This window comes from Pseudophryne corroboree, unplaced genomic scaffold (assembly GCF_028390025.1).
Source record: "Pseudophryne corroboree isolate aPseCor3 unplaced genomic scaffold, aPseCor3.hap2 scaffold_862, whole genome shotgun sequence".
Taxonomy (NCBI): domain Eukaryota; kingdom Metazoa; phylum Chordata; class Amphibia; order Anura; family Myobatrachidae; genus Pseudophryne; species Pseudophryne corroboree.
In genome coordinates, this window is record NW_026970441.1 from 227,501 (window position 1) to 238,109 (window position 10,609).

Here is a 10,609-nt window from a genome sequence, read left to right on the forward strand (position 1 = left end):
TAATGCACACACAATATTGCTGGCGTTGTCCAATGCCACAAATCCACAGGAGAGTCCAATTGGGGTAAGCCATTCCGCGATGATCTTCCTCAGTTGCCGTAAGAGGTTTTCAGCTGTGTGCGTATTCTGGAAACCGGTGATACAAAGCGTAGCCTGCCTAGGAAAGAGTTTGCGTTTGCGAGATGCTGCTACTGGTGCCGCCGCTGCTGTTCTTGCGGCGGGAGTCCATACATCTACCCAGTGGGCTGTCACAGTCATATAGTCCTGACCCTGCCCTGCTCCACTTGTCCACATGTCCGTGGTTAAGTGGACATTGGGTACAACTGCATTTTTTAGGACACTGGTGAGTCTTTTTCTGACGTCCGTGTACATTCTCGGTATCGCCTGCCTAGAGAAGTGGAACCTAGATGGTATTTGGTAACGGGGGCACACTACCTCAAGAAATTGTCTAGTTCCCTGTGAACTAACGGCGGATACCGGACGCACGTCTAACACCAACATAGTTGTCAAGGCCTCAGTTATCCGCTTTGCAACAGGATGACTGCTGTGATATTTCATCTTCCCCGCAAAGGACTGTTGGACAGTCAATTGCTTGGTGGAAGTAGTAAAAGTGGGCTTACGACTTCCCCTCTGGGATGACCATCGACTCCCAGCAGCAACAACAGCAGCGCCAGCAGCAGTAGGCGTTACACGCAAGGATGCATCGGAGGAATCCCAGGCAGGAGAGGACTCGTCAGAATTGCCAGTGACATGGCCTGCAGGACTATTGGCATTCCTGGGGAAGGAGGAAATTGACACTGAGGGAGTTGGTGGGGTGGTTTGCGTGAGCTTGGTTACAAGAGGAAGGGATTTACTGGTCAGTGGACTGCTTCCGCTGTCGCCCAAAGTTTTTGAACTTGTCACTGACTTATTATGAATGCGCTGCAGGTGACGTATAAGGGAGGATGTTCCGAGGTGGTTAACGTCCTTACCCCTACTTATTACAGCTTGACAAAGGCAACAAACGGCTTGACAAATGTTGTCCGCATTTCTGGTGAAATACTTCCACACCGAAGAGCTGATTTTTTTGGTATTTTCACCAGGCATGTCAACGGCCCTATTCCTCCCACGGACAACAGGTGTCTCCCCGGGTGCCTGACTTAAACAAACCACCTCACCATCAGAATCCTCCTTGTCAATTTCCTCCCCAGCGCCAGCAACACCCATATCCTCCTCATCCTGGTGTACTTCAACACTGACATCTTCAATCTGACTATCAGGAACTGGACTGCGGGTGATCCTTCCAGCACTTGCAGGGGGCGTGCAAATGGTGGAAGGCGCATGCTCTTCACGTCCAGTGTTGGGAAGGTCAGGCATCGCAACCGACACAATTGGACTCTCCTTGTGGATTTGGGATTTCGAAGAACGCACAGTTCTTTGCGGTGCTTTTGCCAGCTTGAGTCTTTTCAGTTTTCTAGCGAGAGGCAGAGTGCTTCCATCCTCATGTGAAGCTGAACCACTAGCCATGAACATAGGCCAGGGCCTCAGCCGTTCCTTGCCACTCCGTGTGGTAAATGGCATATTGGCAAGTTTACGCTTCTCCTCCGACAATTTTATTTTAGATTTTGGAGTCCTTTTTTTACTGATATTTGGTGTTTTGGATTTTACATGCTCTGTACTATGACATTGGGCATTGGCCTTGGCAGACGACGTTGCTGGCATTTCATCGTCTCGGCCATGACTAGTGGCAGCAGCTTCAGCACGAGGTGGAAGTGGATCTTGATCTTTCCCTAATTTTGGAACCTCAACATTTTTGTTCTCCATATTTTAATAGGCACAACTAAAAGACACAGAGGTAGCTACAGCCGTGGACTACCGTACTGTGTCTGCTGCTAATATAGACTGGATGATAATGAGATGAAATCAATATATATTATATCACACTAGTACTGCAGCCGGACAGGTAGATATATTTATTATGTAATGACTGATGACGGACCTGCTGGACACTGTCAGCTCAGCAGCACCGCAGACTGCTACAGTAAGCTACTATAGTAGTATGTATAAAGAAAGAAAAAAAAAACCACGGGTAGGTGGTATACAATTATGGATGGACGAGCGACTGCCGACACAGAGGTAGCTACAGCCGTGGACTACCATACTGTGTCTGCTGCTAATATAGACTGGATGATAATGAGATGAAATCAATATATATTATATCACACTAGTACTGCAGCCGGACAGGTAGATATATTTATTATGTAATGACTGATGACGGACCTGCTGGACACTGTCAGCTCAGCAGCACCGCAGACTGCTACAGTAAGCTACTATAGTAGTATGTATAAAGAAGAAAGAAAAAAAAAAAAACACGGGTAGGTGGTATACAATTATGGATGGATGAGCGACTGCCGACACAGAGGTAGCTACAGCCGTGGACTACCGTACTGTGTCTGCTGCTAATATAGACTGGATGATAATGAGATGAAATCAATATATATATATATAATATCACTAGTACTGCAGCCGGACAGGTAGATATATTTATTATGTAATGATTGATGATGGACCTGCTGGACACTGTCAGCTCAGCAGCACCGCAGACTGCTACAGTAAGCTACTATAGTAGTATGTATAAAGAAGAAAGAAAAAAAAAACCACGGGTAGGTGGTATACAATTATGGATGGACGAGCGACTGCCGACACAGAGGTAGCTACAGCCGTGGACTACCGTACTGTGTCTGCTGCTAATATAGACTGGATGATAATGAGATTAAATCAATATATATATATATATAATATCACTAGTACTGCAGCCGGACAGGTATATATATTTATTATGTAATGACTGATGACGGACCTGCTGGACACTGTCAGCTCAGCAGCACCGCAGACTGCTACAGTAAGCTACTATAGTAGTATGTATAAAGAAGAAAAAAAAAAAAAAAACACGGGTAGGTGGTATACAATATTATATATATATTATATACAATTATATATATATATATATATATATATATATATATATACATATATATATATTAAACTCACTGGTGGTGATTATTAAACTGGTGGTCAGGTCACTGGTCACACTATCAGCAACTTGCAAGTAGTACTCCTAAGCAGACAATCACAATATATATTATACTGGTGGTCAGTGTGGTCACAATGGCAGTGTGGCACTCTGGCAGCAAAAGTGTGCACTGTACGTTATATGTACTCCTGAGTCCTGCTCTCAGACTCTATCTGCTCCCCACTGTCAGTGTCTCCCCCACAAGTCAGATAATACAGTCACACTATCTATCACTTCAGCAAGTAACTACTAGTACTCCTCCTAATGCTCCCCAAAATTACTATTGTGTCTCTCTCTACTGTCTCACTCTCTTCTCTATAAACGGAGAGGACGCCAGCCACGTCCTCTCCCTATGAATCTCAATGCACGTGTGAAAATGGCGGTGACGCGCGGCTCCTTATATAGAATCCGAGTCTCGCGAGAATCCGACAGCGGGATGATGACGTTCGGGCGCGCTCGGGTTAACCGAGCAAGGCGGGAAGATCCGAGTCGCTCGGCCCCGTGTAAAAAAAACTGAAGTTCGGGCGGGTTCGGATTCCGAGGAACCGAACCCGCTCATCCCTACCAATCACACCATATAACTTGTGATCTAAACCCAGTTAACAGCATGATAACAGAGGAGCCTCTAGAAAAGATGGCTCACTACAGCAATAACCCGATTTTTTGGTAACAATAACTATGTACCAGTATTGCAGACAATCCGCACTTGGGATGGGCGCCCAGCATCCACTACGGACTACGAGAAATAGAATTATCGGTAAGTAAATTCTTATTTTCTCTAACGTCCTAAGTGGATGCTGGGGACTCCGTAAGGACCATGGGGATTATACCAAAGCTCCCAAACGGGCGGGAGAGTGCGGATGACTCTGCAGCACCAAATGAGAGAACTCCCGGTCCTCCTCAGCCAGGGTATCAAATTTGTAGAATTTTACAAACGTATTTTCTCCTGACCAAGTAGCTGCTCGGCAAAGTTGTAAGGCCGAGACCCATCGGGCAGCCGCCCAAGATGAGCCCACCTTCCTTGTGGAATGGGCTTTTACAGATTTTGGCTGTGGCAGGCCTGCCACAGAATGTGCAAGCTGAATTGTACTACAAATCCAACGAGCAATAGTCTGCTTAGAAGCAGGAGCACCCAGCTTGTTGAATAAACAACGAGTCAGATTTTCTGACTCCAGCCGTCCTGGAAACCTATATTTCCAGGGCTCTGACAACGTCTAGCAACTTGGAGTCCTCCAAGTTCCTAGTAGCCGCAGGCACCACAATAGGTTGATTCAGGTGAAACGCTGAAAACCACCTTAGGGAGAAACTGAGGACAAGTCCTCAATTCCGCCCTGTCCGAATGGAAAATCAGATGAGGGCTTTTACAGGATAAAGCCGCCAATTCTGACACGCACCTGGCCCAGGCCAGGGCCAACAGCATGACCACTTTCCATGTGAGATATTTTAACTCCACATATTTAAGTGGTTCAAACCAATGTGACTTTTGGAACCCAAAAACTACATTTAGATCCCAAGGTGCCACTGGAGGCACAAAAGGAGGCTGTATATACAGTACCCCTTTCACAAACGTCTGAACTTCAGGGACTGAAGCTAGTTCTTTTTGGAAGAAAATTGACAGGGCCGAAATTTGAACCTTAATGGACCCCCATTTCAGGCCCATAGACACTCCTGTTTGCAGGAAATGTAGGAATCGACCTAGTTGAAAATTCCTCCGTCGGGGCCTTACTGGCCTCGCACCACGCAACATATTTTCGCCAAATGCGGTGATAATGTTTTGCGGTTATATCTTTCCTGGCTTTGATCAGGATAGGGATGACTTCATCCGGAATGCCTTTTTCCTTCAGGATCCGGCGTTCAACCGCCCTGCCGTTATACGCAGCCGCGGTAAGTCTTGGAACAGACAGGGTCCTTGCTGGAGCAGGTCCCTTCTTAGAGGTAGAGGCCACGGATCCTCCGTGAGCATCTCTTGAAGTTCCGGTTACCAAGTCCTTCTTGGCCAATCCGGAGCCACGAATATAGTGCTTACTCCTCTCCATCTTATAATTCTCAGTACCTTGGTTATGAGAGGCAGAGGAGGGAACACATACACTGACTGGTACACCCACTGTGTTACCAGAGCGTCTACAGCTATTGCCTGAGGGTCCCTTGACCTGGCGCAATACTTGTCGAGTTTTATAAACATGTGGAAGACTTCTGGGTGAAGTCCCCACTCTCCCGGGTGGAGGTCCTGTCTGCTGAGGAAGTCTGCTTCCCAGTTGTCCACTCCCGGAATGAATACTGCTGACAGTGCTATCACATGATTTTCCGCCCAGCGAAGAATCCTTGCAGCTTCTGCCATTGCCCTTCTGCTTCTTGTGTCACCCTGTCTGTTTACGTGGGTGACTGCCGTGATGTTGTCCGAATGGATCAACTCCGGGTGACCTTGAAGCAGAGGTCTTGCTGAGCTTAGAGCATTGTAAATGGCCCTTAGCTTCAGGATATTTATGTGAAGTGATGTCTCCAGGCTTGACCATAAGCTCTGGAAATTCCTTCCCTGTGTGACTGCTCCCCAGCCTCGCAGGCTGGCATCCGTGGTCACCAGGACCCAGTCCTGAATGTGCTGCCCTCTAGAAGATGAGCACTCTGCAACCACCACAGGAGAGACACCCTTGTGCTTGGTGACAGGGTTATCCGCTGATGCATCTGAAGATGCGAGCCAGACCATTTGTCCAGCAGGTCCCACTGGAAAGTTCTTGCGTGGAATCTGCCGCATGGGATTGCTTCATAGGAAGCCACCATTTTTTCCAGAACCATCTCATTGATGTACTGAGACTTGGCTCGGTTATAGGAGGTTCCCGACTAGCTCGGATAACTCCCCGACTTTCTCCTCCGGGAGAAACACCTTTTTCTGAACTGTGTCCAGGATCATCCCTAAGAACAGAAGACGAGTCGTCGGAATCTTTTAGCTGCGATTTTGGAATATTGAGAATCCAATCGTGCTGCCGCAACACTACCTGAGATAGTGCTACACCGACCTCCAACTGTTCCCTGGATCTTACCCTTATCAGGGAATCGTCCAAGTAAGGGATAACTAAAATTCCCTTCCTTTGAAGGAGTATCATCATTTCGGCCATTACTTTGGTAAAGACCCGGGGTGCCGTGGACCATCCATACGGCAGCGTCTGAAACTGATAGTGACAGTTCTGTACCATAAACCTGAGGTACCCTTGGTGAGAAGGGTAAATTGGGACATGAAGGTAAGCATCCTTGATGTACCGAGACATCATGTAGTCCTCTTCTTCCAGGTTCGCAATCACTGCTCTGAGTGACTCAATCTTGAATTTGAACCTCTGTATGTAAGTGTTCAAAGATTTTAGATTTAGAATCGGTCTCACCGAGCCGTCCGGCTTCGGTACCACAACAGTGTGGAATAATACCCCGTTCCCTGTTGCAGGAGGGGTACCTTGATTATCACCTGCTGGGAATACAGCTTGTGAATGGCTTCCAAAACTGTCTCCCTGTCAGAAGGAGACATCGGTAAAGCCGACTTTAGGAAACGGCGAGGGGGAGACGTCTCGAATTCCAATTTGTACCCCTGAAATATCACCTGAAGGATCCAGGGGTATTCTTGCGAGTGAGCCCACTGCGCGCTGAAATTCATTGAGACGGGCCCCCACCGTGCCTGATTCTGCTTGTAAAGCCCCAGCGTCATACTGAGGGCTTGGCAGAGGCGGGAGAGGTTTTCTGTTCCTGGGAACTGGCTGATTTCTGCAGCCTTTTTCCACTCCCTGTGTCACGGGGCAGAAATGAGGGACCTTTTGCCCGCTTGCCCACGAAAAGACTGCGCCTGATAATACGGCGACTTCTCATGTTGAGAGGCGACCTGGGGTACAAACGTGGATTTCCCAGCTGTTGCCGTGGCCACCAGGTCTGAAAGACCGACCCCAAATAACTCCTCCCCTTAATAAGGCAATACTTCCAAATGCTGTTTGGAATCCGCATCACCTGACCACTGTCGTGTCCATAACCCTCTACTGGTAGAAATGGACAACGCACTTAGACTTGATGCCAGTCGGCAAATATTCCGCTGTGCATCACGCATATATAGAAATGCATCTTTCAAATGCTCTATAGGCAAAAATATACTGTCCCTATCTAGGGTATCAATATTTTCAGTCAGGGAATCCGACCACGCCAACCCAGCACTGCACATCCAGGCTGAGGCGATTGCTGGTCGCAGTATAACACCAGTATGTGTGTAAATACATTTTAGGATACCCTCCTGCTTTCTATCAGCAGGATCCTTAAGGGCGGCCATCTCAGGAGAGGGTAGAGCCCTTGTTCTTACAAGCGTGTGAGCGCTTTATCCACCCTAGGGGGTGTTTCCCTACCCACCCTAACCTCTGGCGGGAAAGGATATAATGCCAATAACATTTTAGAAATTATCAGTTATTATCGGGGGAAAACCACGCATCATCACACACCTCATTTAATTTCTCAGATTCAGGAAAACTACAGGTAGTTTTTCCTCACCGAACATAATACCCCTTTTTGGTGGTAATCGTATTATCAGAAATGTGTAAAACATTTTTCATTGCCTCAATCATGTAACGTGTGGCCCTACTGGAAGTCACATTTGTCTCTTCACCGTCGACACTGGAGTCAGTATCCGTGTAGGCGTCTATATCTGCCATCTGAGGTAACGGGCGCTTTAGAGCCCCTGACGGCCTATGAGACGTCTGGACAGGCACAAGCTGAGTAGCCGGCTGTCTCATGTCAACCACTGTCTTTTATACAGAGCTGACACTGTTACGTAATTCCTTCCAACAGTTCATCCACTCAAGTGTCGACCCCCTAGGGGGTGACATCACTATTACAGGCAATCTGCTCCGTCTCCACATCATTTTTCTCCTCATACATGTCGACACAAACGTACCGACATACAGCACACACACAGGGAATGCTCTGATAGAGGACAGGACCCCACTAGCCCTTTGGGGAGACAGAGGGAGAGTTTGCCAGCACACACCAGAGCGCTATATATATACAGGGATAACCTTATATAAGTGTTTTTCCCCTTATAGCTGCTGTATCTTTAATACTGCGCATAATTAGTGCCCCCCTTCTCTTTTTTAACCCTTTCTGTAGTGTAGTGACTGCAGGGGAGAGCCAGGGAGCTTCCCTCCAACGGAGCTGTGAGGGAAAATGGCGCCAGTGTGCTGAGGAGATAGGCTACGCCCCCTTATCGGCGGCCTTATCTCCCGTTTTTCTATGTATTTTGGCAGGGGTTAAATTCATCCATATAGCCCAGGAGCTATATGTGATGCATTTTTTGCCATCCAAGGTGTTTTTTTATTGCGTCTCAGGGCGCCCCCCCCCCCCCCCCAGCGCCCTGCACCCTCAGTGACCGGAGTGTGAAGTGTGCTGAGAGCAATGGCGCACAGCTGCAGTGCTGTGCGCTACCTTGTTGAAGACAGGACGTCTTCTGCCGCCGATTTTCCGGACCTCTTCTGTCTTCTGGCTCTGTAAGGGGGCCGGCGGCGCGGCTCTGGGACCCATCCATGGCTGGGCCTGTGATCGTCCCTCTGGAGCTAATGTCCAGTAGCCTAAGAAGCCCAATCCACTCTGCACGCAGGTGAGTTCGCTTCTTCTCCCCTTAGTCCCTCGATGCAGTGAGCCTGTTGCCAGCAGGTCTCACTGAAAATAAAAAACCTAAAACTAAACTTTTCACTAAGCAGCTCAGGAGAGCCACCTAGTGTGCACCCTTCTCGTTCGGGCACAAAAATCTAACTGAGGCTTGGAGGAGGGTCATAGGGGGAGGAGCCAGTGCACACCAGGTAGTTCTAAAGCTTTACTTTTGTGCCCAGTCTCCTGCGGAGCCGCTATTCCCCATGGTCCTTACGGAGTCCCCAGCATCCAATTAGGACGTTAGAGAAAAGAGATTTAAAATTCCATACAAAAAATAGAAGTACCCAATTTATGGACAGACAGGACCGCTTCCACTTACACCCCTAAGATGGAATGGGGGGTAGGGTACAACCCACTACTGCGTTTCGGATATCAATCCTACACCCTGAGGAAGGATTGATATCCGAAACGCGTTGGTGATTAGATGAGAAGACCCCAGGCTTGAACCAACCACTTATTTGGACACCTACTTGATTGGCTTTAACATCTTTTCCAGTAGTGGGTTGTACCCTACCCCCCATTCCATCTTAGGGGTGTAAGTGGAAGCGGTCCTGCCTGTCCATAAATTGGGTACTTCTATTTTTTGTATGGAATTTTAAATCTCTTTTATGTGGATTATGGTAATTAAAGAGAAACCATTGTTTTTTTATACAAATGGACTGATGGAGTTTTTTAAAAAAAAGAGTTGTTGCGGAGCTGTACACACGTATATAGGATTGATAGAGGATTCCAGAGAAGGAGGATCCATTAAAGATACCTTTGGATGCACATAGGGCTTATCGTTCAGGTAAGCTTGGTTCTAATGACCTGTATGCTATAGATGAGGATGTCATAGTGCCTTGAATTGAAGAGAGGGAGAAAGAAACCTTTATGGGAACATAGGGTACTTAACAAAGGTCAGTCGTTGGTGAAACTACAAGTGAACGGCCAAATATAGAGACCCCTTTACAAATACTATTGTACTCTGTTTTTTTTTTTATGTATCCCCTTTAGTTGCAAGGACCGGGTTGTTTCGTTGGGTTTTTTTTTTTTTTTTAACCCTGTGGATGCCTACTTGGAACGAAGAGGATCGTTCTCCGCCAGATTGTTGGTGAGTATATTTTTTCTTTTTTACCAGTATCCTAATGGATTCTACTGGAGAAGGGGACGTGAAAGGCGACGTGGGATGTAGGTGTGTGTGAGTGTGTGAGTGTGTTTTGATAAACTTTTATACTTTCGCAGTGTGTGTGTCTTTATTTGAATATTTCTTCTGTTGTGGAACTACAGGTACCAGCGTGCCTTTTAATGTCCGGCATGCTGGGACCTGTAGTTCCACAACAAAAGACTATATATATATATAAAAAAAAAAATTACACTGTTAATTGCTATCAGCCCTGGCCCTTGGGTGCCTGGAAGGGACCCCTTTATTTAAGGGGACCCACTCCCCGAGGGAACCTGTGCCAGGGGTGACTAGTTGGGATGAGTGATGTTGTGGCCGCAGGGATCTGTTAAAAAGTGTCCCCCGTCTGTGGCGTCACCTCCCTAGCTAGTGGAGCCTGGTGCTTGATTTAAAAATACGGGGACCCCTACTTCTTTTGTCCCCCATATTTTTGGAGCCAAGATCGGTCCAAGAGCCTGGTGCTGGTTGTTGAAATACGGGGAAACTCTAGTCAATTTTTTTCCCGTATTTATGCAACCAGGAACTGCTCAAAGAGCCAGGGGCTGATTATGCTTTTGGGGGGGACCTGCATGTTTTATTTTTAACTATTACTCTACTGTTCCAAAGAGAAGCATGCACAGATCATACTCTATGGGGGTCATTCCGAGTTGATCGCTAGCTGCATTTGTTCACTGTGCAGCGATGAGGCTAAAAAACATCACTTCTGCATATGTGTCGCAATGCACACGCGC

At 47.2% G+C, this 10,609-nt stretch overlaps 1 long non-coding RNA gene across 2 annotated transcripts in view; it reads left to right on the plus strand.

Annotated features, from left to right (window-relative positions):
* Positions 1–9,894, plus strand: part of LOC135043489 (uncharacterized) — a 34,083-nt gene extending 24,189 nt beyond the window's left edge. For both annotated transcript variants that reach the window (XR_010236346.1, XR_010236345.1), the window contains exon 3: positions 9,713–9,894. This is a non-coding gene — a long non-coding RNA (uncharacterized LOC135043489). The remainder of the gene's footprint in view (positions 1–9,712) is intronic.
* The last annotated feature ends 715 nt before the right edge of the window (positions 9,895–10,609 follow it).